Source organism: Phaseolus vulgaris, chromosome 8 (assembly GCF_000499845.2).
Source record: "Phaseolus vulgaris cultivar G19833 chromosome 8, P. vulgaris v2.0, whole genome shotgun sequence".
In the NCBI taxonomy this organism is placed as follows: Eukaryota; Viridiplantae; Streptophyta; class Magnoliopsida; order Fabales; family Fabaceae; genus Phaseolus; species Phaseolus vulgaris.
Window position 1 is genome coordinate 21036660 of NC_023752.2, and position 15668 is coordinate 21052327.

The 15668-nt window shown below is 33.0% G+C and overlaps 1 long non-coding RNA gene across 2 annotated transcripts; it reads left to right on the forward strand.

Annotated features, from left to right (window-relative positions):
* Positions 1-1504: 1504 nt before the first annotated feature.
* Positions 1505-14547, forward strand: LOC137826686 (uncharacterized). 2 transcript variants are annotated; one of them, XR_011083570.1, is made up of 4 exons: positions 1505-1670; positions 1751-1858; positions 13064-13237; positions 13435-14547. It is a non-coding gene; the product is annotated as an uncharacterized lncRNA (long non-coding RNA). The 2 variants fall into 2 exon arrangements; XR_011083571.1 differs by lacking the exon at positions 13064-13237.
* Positions 14548-15668: the final 1121 nt, after the last annotated feature.

Sequence of the window (15668 nt, forward strand, 5' to 3'; positions counted from 1 at the left end):
TTGAAGTGTCAGCCTAATTGAGATGTCAAGTTGCTTAGTGATGCATAACATGAAAGTTTTTATAAAAAAAGTGAGATAAAACTTTTGATTGGTAATTTAAATAAATTTGAATCTCATATCTCTGTAATGGATGAAGGAACTGATGATTTCCCTTTGATATTCATTGTGATCTAAAAGATTTTACTTCTCATAAATGAAATATAAGATCATCTTAAATATTTATCAACAATGTATATAATACAAACATTAAGACTAAGTGTGAGTGAGTAACTTATTCTTAATTGTTATATTACTACAATACCCGAAGTGTCCCAAACTTGACCACATGTTGCATAAATGCAATTTGAAATCATTGGACCTCTTTTCCATTTTCTTATGGAGGAAGGTGTGACTAATCCAGAATATGAGTGTGTTTTTACAATCAACCATTTAGGACATACCATGCAATATTGGAAATTTTTAATTTAAATATAGTAATAGTAATAAAAGAAATAAATAAAAAGAATGCATGAATTTTTATACTTACTGACTATGATCTCCAAAAGAAACTTATGTTTTCCAACTAAAGCACATAATAATATAGTAAGTTTTTAGTCACGAGATGGTACATCTGCAATATTTCATATAAGTGCGTTAATACAATTTTCCAATGCATTGAAGAACAAACTCACAGATTTAGCTTCTTTTACTATATGTCATTGACCTCCTATTAAGCAACATAAATTTTATACCATGTAAAACAATCCTCATTGCATGAATAATAGGTTTTTGACATAGTAATTTTACTAGACTTGGTTCTTAATAAATGTAACATATATAACTCCATTTCTATTGGGTCCAGTATAGAATGGACTTAGAATCATGAAAAGGACTTGATCATCAAATTTTGGATTATAAGTTCATAACCTTAGCCCATTGCCATTTTGGGTGGAGCATATGTACTTGTTTTTTTTATTGCAGTTAGTAATGTACGAGTTTAACTAAGAACTAGATTGTAAAGGCTAAAAGAGGGTATCCTGAGCAATTTCAATAATAAGATTCATTGATATTCCTGGTAGTAGATGCTATCACACATACAATTATACTTTATTCAATGGAATTGTTTGATCTGAAAGGAAACCTTTTATTCAATATCACACCTTAAGAGTTATTTTTTGATTTCGTCCAAACATTAATAAATTGATTATTTTTAGATAATCATAGATAGAAACAACACTTGTAAGGATAAATGGTTTTCCAAACCAAAGTTTAATTGAATTATGTATTTATTTTTGTTGTATAAATTAAATTATTTTTTTTAAAGTTTTATTTCCGTTTATTATGATTTAGTTAAAATGTTTAAAATATTACGAAAATGGTGAGTTAAATATGTATTAAATTAATTTTTTGAAATAAGCAAGAGTTGACATTAGCCAACCGACATAAAATGCGCTTCCATCTATGTGTAGGACGTGGCTGACGCATACAATATCCTATTTAAATAGAAATTTTGTTGCCCCGCCCTCCAATTTCCCTTTTTCCCCAAATTAAGAAACCTAATTTTTCCTCATTCTTCGCATTTGGTTGCCCCCACCTTGTGCCTCAGTTTCTCACCGTTACTACTCCGACATTCTTCACCACCTCGCCGTCACTTCTCCAACATTATTCACCGCCGATGTGTTCTTTCTCCGGTTATCTTCTCTTATTTTGTTAACAATTTGTTCTTCTTCTCCATTTCAGCTCTAACATTTTTTGGTGTTCTTCATTTTAGCTCTAGCCTTTAGTGCCGAAGTTCCACCAAGTCCAACTCCACCTCCTGCTCCACCATGTTCAACTTCTAGTGCCTTCACCATCGCTGCTCCAACGTGATTCATCCGAGGTAAACTTTTAAAATTTAAGAGTTTTTGATTAATTTTGTGTGTGATTATTGTTGTTTATGTGAATGTATTTTATTGTGGTTGAGTTTATCTAAATGATTTTAGTGCAAACATAATTCTGTTTTGAAGTTAAAAAAATCAAAAAATAATGTAATGGAACACCTTGAAAGCTTATGTGCGTGAAAGTGGAGAAGAAGAACACTGTTGTGTGTAGAGAATTGATCTACAAAACGTTCATTTTAATTCTACTAAAACTAGTTTAGTAAGATTTACAATTTTAATTTGATTGAAACTAATTTAATAGGATTTGAAGGTTAAAGTTTTCTTATATGGAAATGAGTATAAAAGAAAGGTAATTAATAAAAGAAGGAAAGGTAATTAATAAAAGAAGTGATATTTTTAGAAAAAAACTTATCCCTGTTTAAGAATAATTTAGGAAATTGTATTTTTAATTTTTTTCATTAAGTATCTTGTAATAATTAAGTACGATGTTTTTTTACTTTTTTTTTTCATTGATTATGTAATAATTAATGGTTATGTTGTAATAATTAAGTACATTATAAATTTAGAAGTTTTTTTTTCCTACTGGTTATGTTATAATAATTAAATACATTTAGAAGTTTTTCATTTAGCGATTGTGTTTAAAAAAAATATATTGGTGCTGCAGAGAGTAAAGTTTTCCATTTTTCCATTGGTTATTTGAAAAAAAAAATTAAAAGGTGACGGTGTACAAAACAAATACGTGCTGCAGAGAGTAAGTCATGGGCAGCAGATTGGGCCAAATTTTTCAAGAAAATGTTACAAATAGTGATGTTGGGGCTGTATAAATTAAATAGGGGGATTGTTTCTTCCTGCACTTTCATATCTTCTTTTGCCACCTGCATACACAATATGAAAATACATTTTTATCCTTTTTTGTCACCTCCATAAACTAGTTTCTGAATTATATAATCCGAAACACATTTGAAAAAAGACTTCTGGATTACATAATCCTGAAGCTAAATAAGACTTCCGGATTATGTAATATGGAAAGTAATAATGCATCTGAAAAAAAACTTCCAGATTATATAATCCGGAAGCTAATTATAAATTTGAAAAATGACTTACGGATTACATAATCCAGAATATTATAGAGGGGTATTTTTGGAAATTTAAAAATTTATGGAGGTGAGAGAAGAAGATATGGAGGTGCAGGAAGAAACACTCAAATATGGGATGCATAGAGTAAAAGTAATAGGGAGCAGAATGTGCCTAATATGTTGCAAATAGTGAACTGGTGGGTGTAGAAAACAAATAGGTGCTGCATAGAGTAATAGTCTTGGACAGTAGAATAGGCCCATGTTTTTAAAAAAAAAAGTTACAGCGGGCGTGTATAAATTAAATAGGGGCTGCATAGAATAAAAGTGATGAGCAGCATAATGGGCCCATGTTTTTCACATTAATATGTTGCAAGTAGTGATGTGGGGGTGTATAAAATAAATAGGGGCTCCATAGAGTAAAAGTGAAGGGCGGCAGAATGGACCCATATTTTTCATTAATATGTTGCAAATAGTGAACTGGTGGGTGTAGAAAACATATAGGGGATGCATAGAGTAAAAGTCTTGGATAGCAGAATGGGCCCATGTTTTTCAATAAAATGTTAGAAATAGTGATGTGGGGTTGTATAAAATAAATAGGGGTTGAATAGAGTAAAAGTGAAGGGCAGCAGAGTGGGCCCACTTTTTCCATTATTATGTTGCAAGTAGTCAACTAGTGGGTGTAGAAAACAAATTGACCCAAGTTTTAAATAACTAAAATATTTTAAAAATTGTGATAGATAAAAAATGAATTAAGATAGTAAATTTATTTAATTTTTATATGTACGTGTTAAATGAAATTACAATCTATGAATTACAATGTATGAATTACGGTGTTTATATGTTCACGTTAAATGAAATCACGTTGTATGTATTACGATGTGTGAGTTATGATGTTTATATATAAGCCTTAAATGAAATTACGATGTTTATGCATACGCATTAACTAAAATTTCGATGTATGAATTATTGTATTATATTTAGCTTGAATCTTATTGTATCCTATTCGTCTAGGATTTACAAATACAAATTTCTTACACTATCACAATACTAATTTCGATGTATGAATTATTGTATTATATTTAGCTGAAATATTATTGTATCCTATTTGTCTAAGACTTACAAATACAAAATTCTTACACTACCACGATAATTAATTTCGATGTATGAATTATTGTATTATATTTAGCTTGAACATTATTGTATCCTATTCGTCTAGGATTTACAAATACAAAATTCTTACACTAACACGATCATTAATTACATGAATTGGTATGTTTTAAATATTTACATACTAAGTTTAAACAATAAAGTTCACATGTGACATATACAATGCATTGGACACTGATATTCACATGATTCATGTATTAGATCGTCTGTAGGGTGTAAGTATACTATTAAGTGTTGATAATTTCATCATCAACATGCATAACAATGGATCGAATTGGATGTATGAAATGTTTGATTCTTCAAAAAGATTGAGACAACCCTTCATAAATGGCGTTCATGATTTTGTTTCTAAGGCAATGAATCAAGTTTCATACATACCAGATGAAAGGGTAAGGTGTAATGTTGTTGTGAGAAAATTCTCAAACCTTCTCATGTCAGGAGTCATTTGCTTTAACCTAACTATAGGGTATGACAAATGAGGTTAACTTAAGCATTGCATCCACCAGTTATGATAACATTAAGCATTGCATCCACCATTTATGATAACATTAGGTGTGATGATGACTTTGGGTCATTAGTCGAAGTGATGTACAATGCATACATGCAAGAAAGTGATATAAGAACTTGTTATGTTAATGTTATCGATGATGTAGAAGAACAACCTAACATTGAAGCACAAAATTTTTATGATATGTTAGCATCTGCTCATCAACCCATTTATGATGGAGAAACTCAGTCTAAATTGTCAATAGCCACAAGGCTTTTGGGTGCTAGAACCAATTGGCACACAACTGAAAAGTGTTTAGATTATTTCATTGAAATGTTACTTGATGTAGCTCCAATAGAGAATTGCATACCCAAGACTTATTATGAAGCAAAAATGTTGTCTCTACTCTCGGCTTGAAGGCTGTCAAGATTGATTGTTGTGAGGCTAGATGCATGTTATATTACATGGATGACATCGAACTAAATGAGTGAAAATTTTGTGGTCTTCCCAAGTACTTGCCTCCAAAGGGTCAGAACAAAACATACAAAAGAGTGTCGATAAAAAGAATGTTTTATTTGCCTAAAATACCACGATTACAAAGACTATATACGTTAATGGAGTCAACAAACCAAATTGTTTATACCAGTTGTTTTTGTGATTCAACCGATTGTTTTTATCAGCAGTTAATAAAACAACTTAAAACAGATATATGTGAGATCAGGGAAAGAGAGAATCACACAAACAAATTTATACTGGTTCACTCTTACACCAAGAGCTACATCTAGTCCCCAGAAACCACTAGGTAATCCACTATGAAATCAAAACCATATTACAAACACCACACACAAAAGTAGTGACCTTGAACCCCTCAAGAAACACACTACCTTTTGCAAACCACACCAAGAGTATTGATCTTGAACACCTCAAGAACACACAATACTCCTTGGAAAACACAACTACAAAAATATAGTAATCAAGGAAGAAGAGAGTAGAATACACCTGGGTATTACAAAACTTAAAGTTCAGAATTACTACCCAATCCTATTCCACACACTTAAGAATGATCCAAAGTTATTTCAAATTTTGGAAAAACTGTTTTGATAAACTCTTTCTCTTACTCCAAGATTAGGAGCGTAAAACCACCTTTATATAGACCAACCAAGTGGTAAAAACATTTAATAAAGGAGCCAAGGTAGTTAGGATAATTTAAAACATATTAAAATCACTTAACAGAATTCTGTTAAGGTTTTCAGAAAAACATTCGATTGTTTTTTCGAAACAATCGGTTGAATTGAATTGACAACAAAGTCAAGCTTTTCAAAACCTTTTCAAAAACTACTAAGGTAAAACAACTTGTTGTTTCGAAATTTCAACCTGTTGAAATTTCAACAACATTTTAGAAAACTCATCTTTTCAAAAGGTTAAAGATTCAAATGAATTTGGATCATCTTAAGGAGTGAATTAACAAGTTTCAAACAACTAGACAACACACACACACACACACTTAACAACAAGGTGTTCAAGCTTTCCTCTTGGATTTGGAGACATCAAAGCATTTTGTTCAACAATCTCCCCTTATTTATTGAAGACAAATCCCTAGTTTTTGGTGAGTTCTTGTCTTAGAACAATGATCCAACTCTAAGAAAAGTGCCTCAATAATGTCCAGCTCAAGGTGATTTCTAAGAATGTCAAGAATCATTCTCTATATGGCTAGTGGAATCACATCAACCATTGTGGTTGCCATTCATAAAAAGCTTTGAATTTCAAGGAAAATAAAGAATATATCTCTTTATGATCTAATTCAGAGGCACAAAGAATGCATATTTGACTCATAATGGGTTATGAAAGAAAAGAAACAGTTGTAATCATGCATAAGAAATCATAACAACTTTATTCAAATGTGCCAGAGGTAAAAAAATTGGGTGTTTCGTGAAAACAATCGGTTATTTTCCTGAGACAACAAGAAAATGTTATTTTTCAAAGCAAATAATCTTTCAAAGTGATGGGAAATGCATAATGAAATACATTCATACCTTTGCATTACCTCAAGCATGTTTAGAATTTCATTTGGTCTTATGAAGCCAAAAGCATAAGATGAACATATACAACTTACTTTACATAGGATGAAGATATACAAGTTATTTGGAGCTTGCTTAAGTCCATACGAGGCCTTTTTCAGATTGTATACATGGTTAGGAAGTTGATGATCTTCAAAGCCCGGTGGTTGTTCAACATAGACTTCCTCATTGATGATTCCATTGAGGAAAGCACTCTTAACATCCATTTGAAACAATTTGAATCCACTCATACAAGCAAAGGCCAACAACAACCTTACAACTTCTAATCTTGCAACTGGAGCAAAGGTTTCACCATAATCTATGCCTTCTTTTTAATTATAACCTTTAGCCACAAGCCTTGCCTTGTTCCTTGTAATTACTCCAGATTCATCCAGCTTGTTTCTGAAAACCTATTTGCATCCAATGATGTTCATCTAGTCAGACCTTGGAATAAGAAACCAGACATCATTTCTTGTGAATTGATGCAGCTCCTCATGCATGGCAACAACCCATTTATCATCCTTGAAAGCTTCCTCATTTGGCTTAGGTTCAATTTGTGAGACAAAAGTCATATGCTCGCAGTAGTTAGATACAGTACTACGTGTAGAAACACCCTTCTGGATTTGACCAATGATGTTCTCCACTGAAAGATCCCTTGGAATTCTCCATTCCTTTGGCAACTCTTCTTGTTGCAGAATTTCAACCGGTTGTTTCACAGAATCAATCGGTTCTTTTTCTGGACAAGATTCCAGCTTCTCCAAGGTGATGTTCTACTCATCTTCTGCATAAACCTTTGTAGAACCCTGATCACTATAAATAATTTCATCAAACACCACATGGACAGATTCCTCCACAGTTATAAGCCATCAACAACACCAGATCAGACTCTTTATTCTTGAAGTTTCTTTACATAGGTCATGAATTTTGACTTGTCAAGAATATGAGTAAGGTGTATGCTCTTGAACCATAATAAGAAGCATCACTTTGATTAGTCTTCAACATAGCACATGTACTTGAAAGGTCCTGCAACACAGAATTGATGCATATACAAAGCAAGTATAGCAGTAAGATAACAAGACACACACAAACTAGTTTTCTGCATATACAACATTAGCAGAAAAACCAGAAAAATTGAAGTAATCAAGTGCTTTCGTCTTAAAGTTATCTTATACAACGAAATCAAGCATAAACAACTTCCCTTATTTGCTCTCACAAATAGACAATGAGAAGGGTAGTACAAAGCAGAAATCAGAATGATAATATAGTAGACAAGCAGTACAAACAATGTTGACATTTCAAGAATAAAAAATGATATAGAGCTTTCAAGAAAACAAGTGGATATAATCTTTTATTATCAAATTCTAAGGCACACTCAATGTATATTTTTCCAAAAATAAGATTTGAAAAAGAGAAAAAGGTTTAATCATGCATAAGCAAACTTGGCAGCATTATACAGAGGTGCAAGAGGAAAAATAATCGGTTGTTTCGAAAAAACAATCAGTTGTTTTACTGTGACAACAAAAAGAACATTTTTCATAACCAAAAATTACCTTTTAAATTGATGAAAATGCAGTATGCAATTTGTTCATAACTTTGTACAAAGAACGCCAATAGATTCACTCAAAAAGAAGACTTTGAGATGTTCATATGGTCACAAGGCACACTTACATAAATTGAGAAATGAAAACACACATACTCTCTTTGAAGTTTCTTTTGATCAACACTATGCATGTGCCAAGGATGTCTCTTGACATTCAAAGAACCCTGCAAGACATATACAATTGATAAGTGTAGGTACAAAGATTGTCTTTGCTCTTGATATTCTTCCCTTTAACAGTCCTTCTTCAAGCCCAAAAGTGATTCTTGGCTGCCAAGGATACCTACAAGAAAAGATTAAGAAGCAAGATTTAGTCCCCTTATGAATTTGGGTCCAATTATGTTAGTAGAAGTCTTAGGAACCTCAGAACCTTAGGAACCCATTTCAAAATACCTTTAGGAACAAAAAACTTCCTAATATTGCAGAATATAACTGAGTGGCCTCTCTTCATGCAATAAAAACACGTAACAACCAGTTGTTTCGATTTTTCAATCGGTTGTTTTTCTGGAAGTTTTGAAAAAAACTTTGAAAACTCAGTTTTCTTGCTTTGTGGATTAAAACCTAAACCTACTTTTTCAAAAACACAATTTTGAGATGTCAAGACAGTCTCAAAGTTGGATTTACCCTGTGAAAGCCTATCCACAATTTTCACAAGGTAGTGAACCTTCTTTTCAAGAGATTCACAATTTTCACAAATAAGTGAGTCACACTTGCAAGAAGAGTTTTTGTAAAGCATTTCTAGATTTTCAAAATCAGTTTTTGAATTCTCCAACTCTTCTTCTAGTGCCTTGACTCTATTTTCAAGCCAGTTATTCAACCCTTTTAACCGGTTGTTCAAGATTTCCAATCGGTTAGCTTCCTCATGTGTTTCTTTAAAAGCTAGAAGAAGTTGACTATAATTTTCAGCATTTAAAGAAGTACAAGAACTTAACACTACTTGCATCATCTTCTTCCTTGGCCATCAAACACAAATTGGCTTCTTTTTTATTTTGCTTTCTTTTCCTTCTTGCTTGACTTATTCTCCTTGCTCTCTTTATTTCATTGGTTCACTCATGAGTTACTTCAAGTGTATCACACATCTCCTTAGCAGATCCACGTTTTGAGAACCTGAAAAACTCATTAGAATTTAAGGCAGAGGTGATAATATTTTTTGCAATGCAATCAAACTTTGCTCTTTTTTTTTTCTGCATCAGTCCATTGGGACCAAGGCTTTTCAATAAAAACACCATCCTTTTCAAACTTAGGAATAAAAGAACCATTTTCAATTGCATCCTATATTCCTTTATCAAGATATTCAACAATGATCTTCATACGTACCTTCCACAAAATAAAGGTGGCCTGTTAATTGAGGCACCCTCCCCAAAAAGGTTTTTTTTCAACCATAGAAAAAAGATTTTTAGGATCAAACTTGAGTAGATTTTAGGTACCAAGCTCTAATACCAATTGTTAGAATATATGGCCTTAAACAAGAGGGGGAGTGAATTATTTATAAAAGATTTTCGAAAACTTTGAAGGTATAATGAAAGCCAATGAAGAATCACAGAGAAAGAAACTAAGGAAAGCAATGCACAAAGCTGTTTTAGTTGATTTCCAGAAAATCAACCGGTTGTTTTTGCGATTCAACCGGTTGTTTTTATCAACAGTTAATAAAAACAACTTAAAACAGATATATGTGAGATAAGGGAAAGAGAGAATCACTCAAACAAATTTATACTGGTTCATCCTTACACCAAGAGCTACATCCAGTCCCCAGAAACCATTGGGTAATCCACTGTGCAATCAAAACCAGATTACAAACACCACACACCAAAGTAGTGACCTTGAACCCCTCAAGAAACACACTACCATTGGCAAACCACACCAAAAGTATTGATCTTGAACACCTCAAGAACACACAATACTCCTTGGCAAACACAACTACAGAAATACAGTAATCAAGGAAGAAGGGAATAGAATACACATGGGTATTACAAAGCTTAAAGTTTAGAATTACAACTCAATCCTATTCCACACACTTAAGATGGTCCAAAGCTCTTTCAAATCTTGGAAAAATTGTTTTGATAAACTCTTTCTCTTACTCCAAGATTAGGAGCGTAAAACCACCTTTATATAGACCAACCAAGTGGTAAAAAACATTTAATAAAGGAGCCAAGGTAGTAAGGATCATTTAAAACATATTAAAATCACTTAACAAAATTCTATTAAGGTTTTCATAAACACAATCGATTGTTTTGTCGAAACAATCGGTTGAATTGACTTGACAGCAAAGTCAAGCTTTTCTAAACCTTTTCAAAAACTACTAAGGTAAAATAACCTGTTTTTTCGAAATTTCAACCTGTTGAATTTTCAACAGCATTTTAGAAAACTCATCTTTTCTAAAGGTTAAAGATTCAAATGAACTTGGATCATCTTAAGGAGTGAATTAACAAGTTTCAAACAACTAGACAACACACACACACACACACTCAACAACAAGGTCTCCAAGCTTTCCTCTTGGATTTGGAGACATCAAAGCATCTTGTTCAACATTATGTACATAGAAAAAAACTTTTTTGATAATGTCTTCATCACTGTAATGGACGCTAAGAATAAAACGAAGGACAATCAAAAGGCGAGAATGGATGTTGCTGAATTGTGTGTCTGTGGAGGCTTGGAGTTGATTTAATTACAAAATGGAAAGTTTGTAAAGCCAAATGCCAACTACACATTCTCAAAGAAAGATGCTAAGTCAATTTACAAACGGATTACCGAGTTGAAGATGCCAAAGGGTTATGCCTCTAACATTGCAAGGTGTGGAAACCAAGACAAGGGAAGTATGCATGGCATGAAAAGTCATGATTGACACGTTTTCATGGAGTGGTTACTCCCAATATGTTTTCCGTCATTGCCAAAATTTGTATGGAGTGCCCTTGATGACTTAAGTTGATTCTTTAAATACTTATGTTCTAATACATTAAGGATGAATGATCTTGTCAGAATGGAAGAAAACATACCAAGCATCTTATGTAAGTTAGAACGAATATTTCCACCAACAACTTTCTTTGATTCAATAGAACACCTTGTCATTCATCTTCCTGTGGAAGCAATACTTGGTGGTCCTGTTCAGTATCGTTGGATGTATCCCTTTGAAAGGTAAGAATTATGTTAATTATTTTAATGTTTAAGAAGGTGTGCAACTTATAATAACTACTGTTTTTGTTTAAGATGATGAGAGATGCAAAGAAATCAATGGGTACTCATAAGTAGAAGGATCAATACATGCATTCTACCTACATCAAGAGATAACATATTTTTGCTCTCATTATTTCAAATGTGTCAGCTTGTTGTCAAATAAAAGTTTGAGAAATGATCCTCAAACATTTACAAATGAGGAAGACACATCCATATTGTCGGTTTTGAATAAATGTGGATGCCCAAGTGGTTCTAACAAAGACTATTGTTCAGTGATAAAGAACATCGTTCTACCCATGTTCAAGTCCTCATCAATTGCGATGAGGTCAAACCATTTCTTAAGTAATTTTAATTGTACATAATTTGAATTAAATTATTTTAGGTTGTGTAATTTGATAACTAATTCCGATTAATATTCAAAGATTGTTCTTACAAGTGTACTCAATCAATGACAAAGACCACTCCACCACACTTGGAGTTTTCCACTTTAGCCCACCCCCGGTACATTTGTGCAACCCACCCTAGTGTTAGAATATATGGCCTTAAACGAGAGGGGGAGGGGGGGGTGAATATTTTAAAGGGGGTTTTCGAAAACTTTTTAAGCTAGAACAAAATCCTTTGAATGAAACTCAATTAGAAATTCAGTTAGCCAAGACATAAAGCACAAAACAGCAAAGCACCAGAAAAACAATCGGTTGTTTATACCAGCAAAGCAATAACAACTAAATTTAAATGAGTTTAAGGGAAGAAAGAGATACACAAACAATTTATACTGGTTCACTCTTAAACCAAGAGCTACATCCAGTCCCCAGAATCCACTGGGCAATCCACTAAGCAATCAAATACAGATTACACACAAAACCACCAAAGAAGTGACCTTGAACCCTTCAAGAAACACACTTCCTTTGGCACAACACACACCAAGAATGTTGATCTTGACAACCTCAAGAGCACACAACACTCCTTGGCTTACAACACCAGAAAGTACAAAGTATTCAGAACGAATTACACTTGTTTACATAATAAACTGAAATCAATACAAATGTAATCCTATTCCACTCTCTCTTGAGAAAATCAAAGCTGAAAAGTGAATGTTCAAAACTTGAAAGCAATTTCTCACAACTGAAAAACTCAAATATGTTTTTGTTGTTTGTTATAAAACATAAACAAACTATTTAAAGCTTTCAAAAATTGGTCAAAGCATTTAATACAGGAGCGTATTAAGTTGAAAATCATTTAAAGCACACTCAACTAACAAAACATATTCTGTTAGGATTTTCAAACAAGCAATCAATTGAAAGCACGAAACAGTCGATTGTTTTGGTTTGACAGCAAGTCAACCAACCAAAACAGTTTTCAACCTTTTCAAAAACACCTAAGAGTAAAACAATCGGTTGTTTCGACAAAACAACAGGTTGTTTTTCACTTAGTTTGAAAAACACTTTAATTTCAAAAGATTTAAAAACACTTTAGCTTTAGATTCAATAAAGAGTGGATTATACAGATAAACTACCTAGATCCTATCCTAAACACAACAACAACTTCAGCCTTGCATCAAACACTTGGATTTGGATTCTTCAAAGCCTTTGATCACACTTGATTCAACACCTAGAACATTTTTGTATCCCACCCCTGGTACATTTGTGCAGGCCACTCCTTGTCCCATTTCCCAAACCACATCTTCTCCCTTTGTCCCGACTATTGCTGCCTCTGTGCAAGGCCTTTCTGACCATGTTGACCATGGCGCCGCTACTGCTTCAGAGCACGACCTCCCCCTTTAGGCACCCTGCTAGTAGGGTCATCATCCAACTTCTTGGTAAAGGGTAAGTCATCCTAAAGTTATATTTATTTTTATCTTCATATAATAAATGTCTCTAATTTGATTTGTTTGATGCCATGACTGAGGAGGATAAACTAAAATGGTAGACTAACTTTAAGATAATTTTAATTTTTAATACAATTTCATACAAATCAATCAGAATGGTAAAGCTGAAACAAAATATTTTCTTCTTTTTAACAGAGTAGAGTCACTTGGGCACCTCAGGATGAGTGGCAGATTAAAAAGGTATATGAGCCTAAAGCCAAAAAATGACTTTGTGACATGTTTACCAAAGCCAGGGCAAAGGGTGTCCGACCTACTTGGATAGGCGAGTAGGCATGGGTTGAGCTTCTGAACTATTAGACTACACAAATATTAAAAGATAAATCATCTCAGAATAAAGTGAAAAGTGTTTCAGCTTATGGTGGAGCATTGCACTCCACAGGTCAAACATCATATTCAGATATTGTAGTGAATTTGGTAAGTACTCATCACTGTCTTAGATGGAATTCATTTTACATTTGCAACATATAATGCTTATAATTGTACAACATTATTTGGAACGTCAATATGGTCATCCTATTGAATCTGATGAACTATTTATGGCCACCCACATAAACAAGAAGGGTGATTGAGTTGATACTCGTGTCCGCGAAACTTATGTAAGTTATTGTTCTAAGTCTTTTTAAATTTTTATTTTAATTTCATAACATTTCCATCTCCTAATGAATTATGTAAGAAAACTATCATGAGCGCTCGAGGACCCTTCAAGTAAATAGTTCTCAAGACTCTAGCACCGATGTCCATCAAGTTGATCCAGCAACAAAGCTTCAAACTGGAAAGGAAGCTGCCGAATGAAAGAGTAGAGGTCGAGTGTATGGTACAACAAACTTGGTTGGTAACTTCCGCCAAGGAGTCTCTTCGCTCACTCAACCCTTTGTATATAATGCTTCACAATCTGATCAGTTGACTAAAAATCAACAACTTCGTACAAAACTTAGTATGTGGGGTTAAAAGTATGCACAATTAGAGGACGAAATGAAGGTCATAAAGGAAAAAATTTTCTCAGTGTTGCAAAGTGATAATGCTTCCACTAGCACAAGTTAATTCCACACAAGTATGATCCAGAGCATGATGACCAGCCCTTCCTTTAAAGTGCATCCCAGACTGTTTGTATTTTTTTACAGGTTTTTACATATCACATCACTACTATTTCTACTTCATGGGATGCATTTTATATTTTCAATTGCATTATTTTTATGTAATTGTGTTATCGAACATTTTAAGTTCTAGTACCTTTAGTTAATTTCTAAAGTACAATTTTATTTTATGGTTTATTTTAATTCTAAGTTCTATTTTATGTATTAATATTTAGATTGAATGATTTGGATGGATGAAATTATCTAAATGACTTTGTTTACATATTTGGATAATTTTTTTAATGTGAATGTGGTGTGAATGATGGGGATTTGTTATTCTGTAACTGTTACAGGTAAAAATGGCTAGAACAAAAAATAAAATGTTTTTTTTAAACCATTAATGCATAAGCCAAGTACACACAAATAATTTTTAATTTTTTTTGCTACCATTTATGCATAGGCCAAGCCCACACAAGTTTTTATTTCTTAAGTTATGCATCACCCTGGCCAACGCAAAATATGATGCCATTTTTATTTTTTTCTCTTCTTCGTCGGGCAAACGAATGCATATGCTTTTTTTTATACATTTTCTTCGCTTTGACCCACGCATAAGTCAACGATATTATGTCACTTTTACATCATCCTGGCCGATGAAATTTGTGTGCGTTTTTTGTTGACTTAGCCCACGCAATTTCCATTGCTTGTGCTGGCCGATGAAAATATCACTTTGCTTCCACGACTTTTTCATCCGCTGCTTGGCCAACGCAAATTTGACGTTTATTCGTCGGTTTTGGTTCATACGCATCTGTTTTTGGCGAAATACAGTATTTTTCTTCTAGTGTAAACTTAGACGGTCTAAAAACTTTGACAAAATTTGACTAAACTAACCTTCAGAAAAACAATCATATTTTTTTGTTTGACATCTTTTATGTTCTTTAATGTTTGATAAATCTATAATTGTCTTGGACAACCCTTTCTTTATATTAGTAGGTCATGTTCCATGTATCTAGTGTTGTGAATTTTGAGTATTACTAAAGGCATATAGTCTCACATTGTCTAAATTACACACTCTTAAATTATTTATATACCAAAAGACTCATTACACTTCTAAAGTGGGTAGCAAAGAAGGTGGTGTTAGAATTGTAGGCCTAAAACAGGAGGGGGGGGATGAATTATTTTTTAACATTTTTCGCAAACTTTAAAGGTACGGAGAAAGCCAATGAAGAATCAAAGCCAAAGGAATAAAAATGCTCAAGTTACAAAACTGTTTTAATTGATTTCCAGAAAATCAATCGG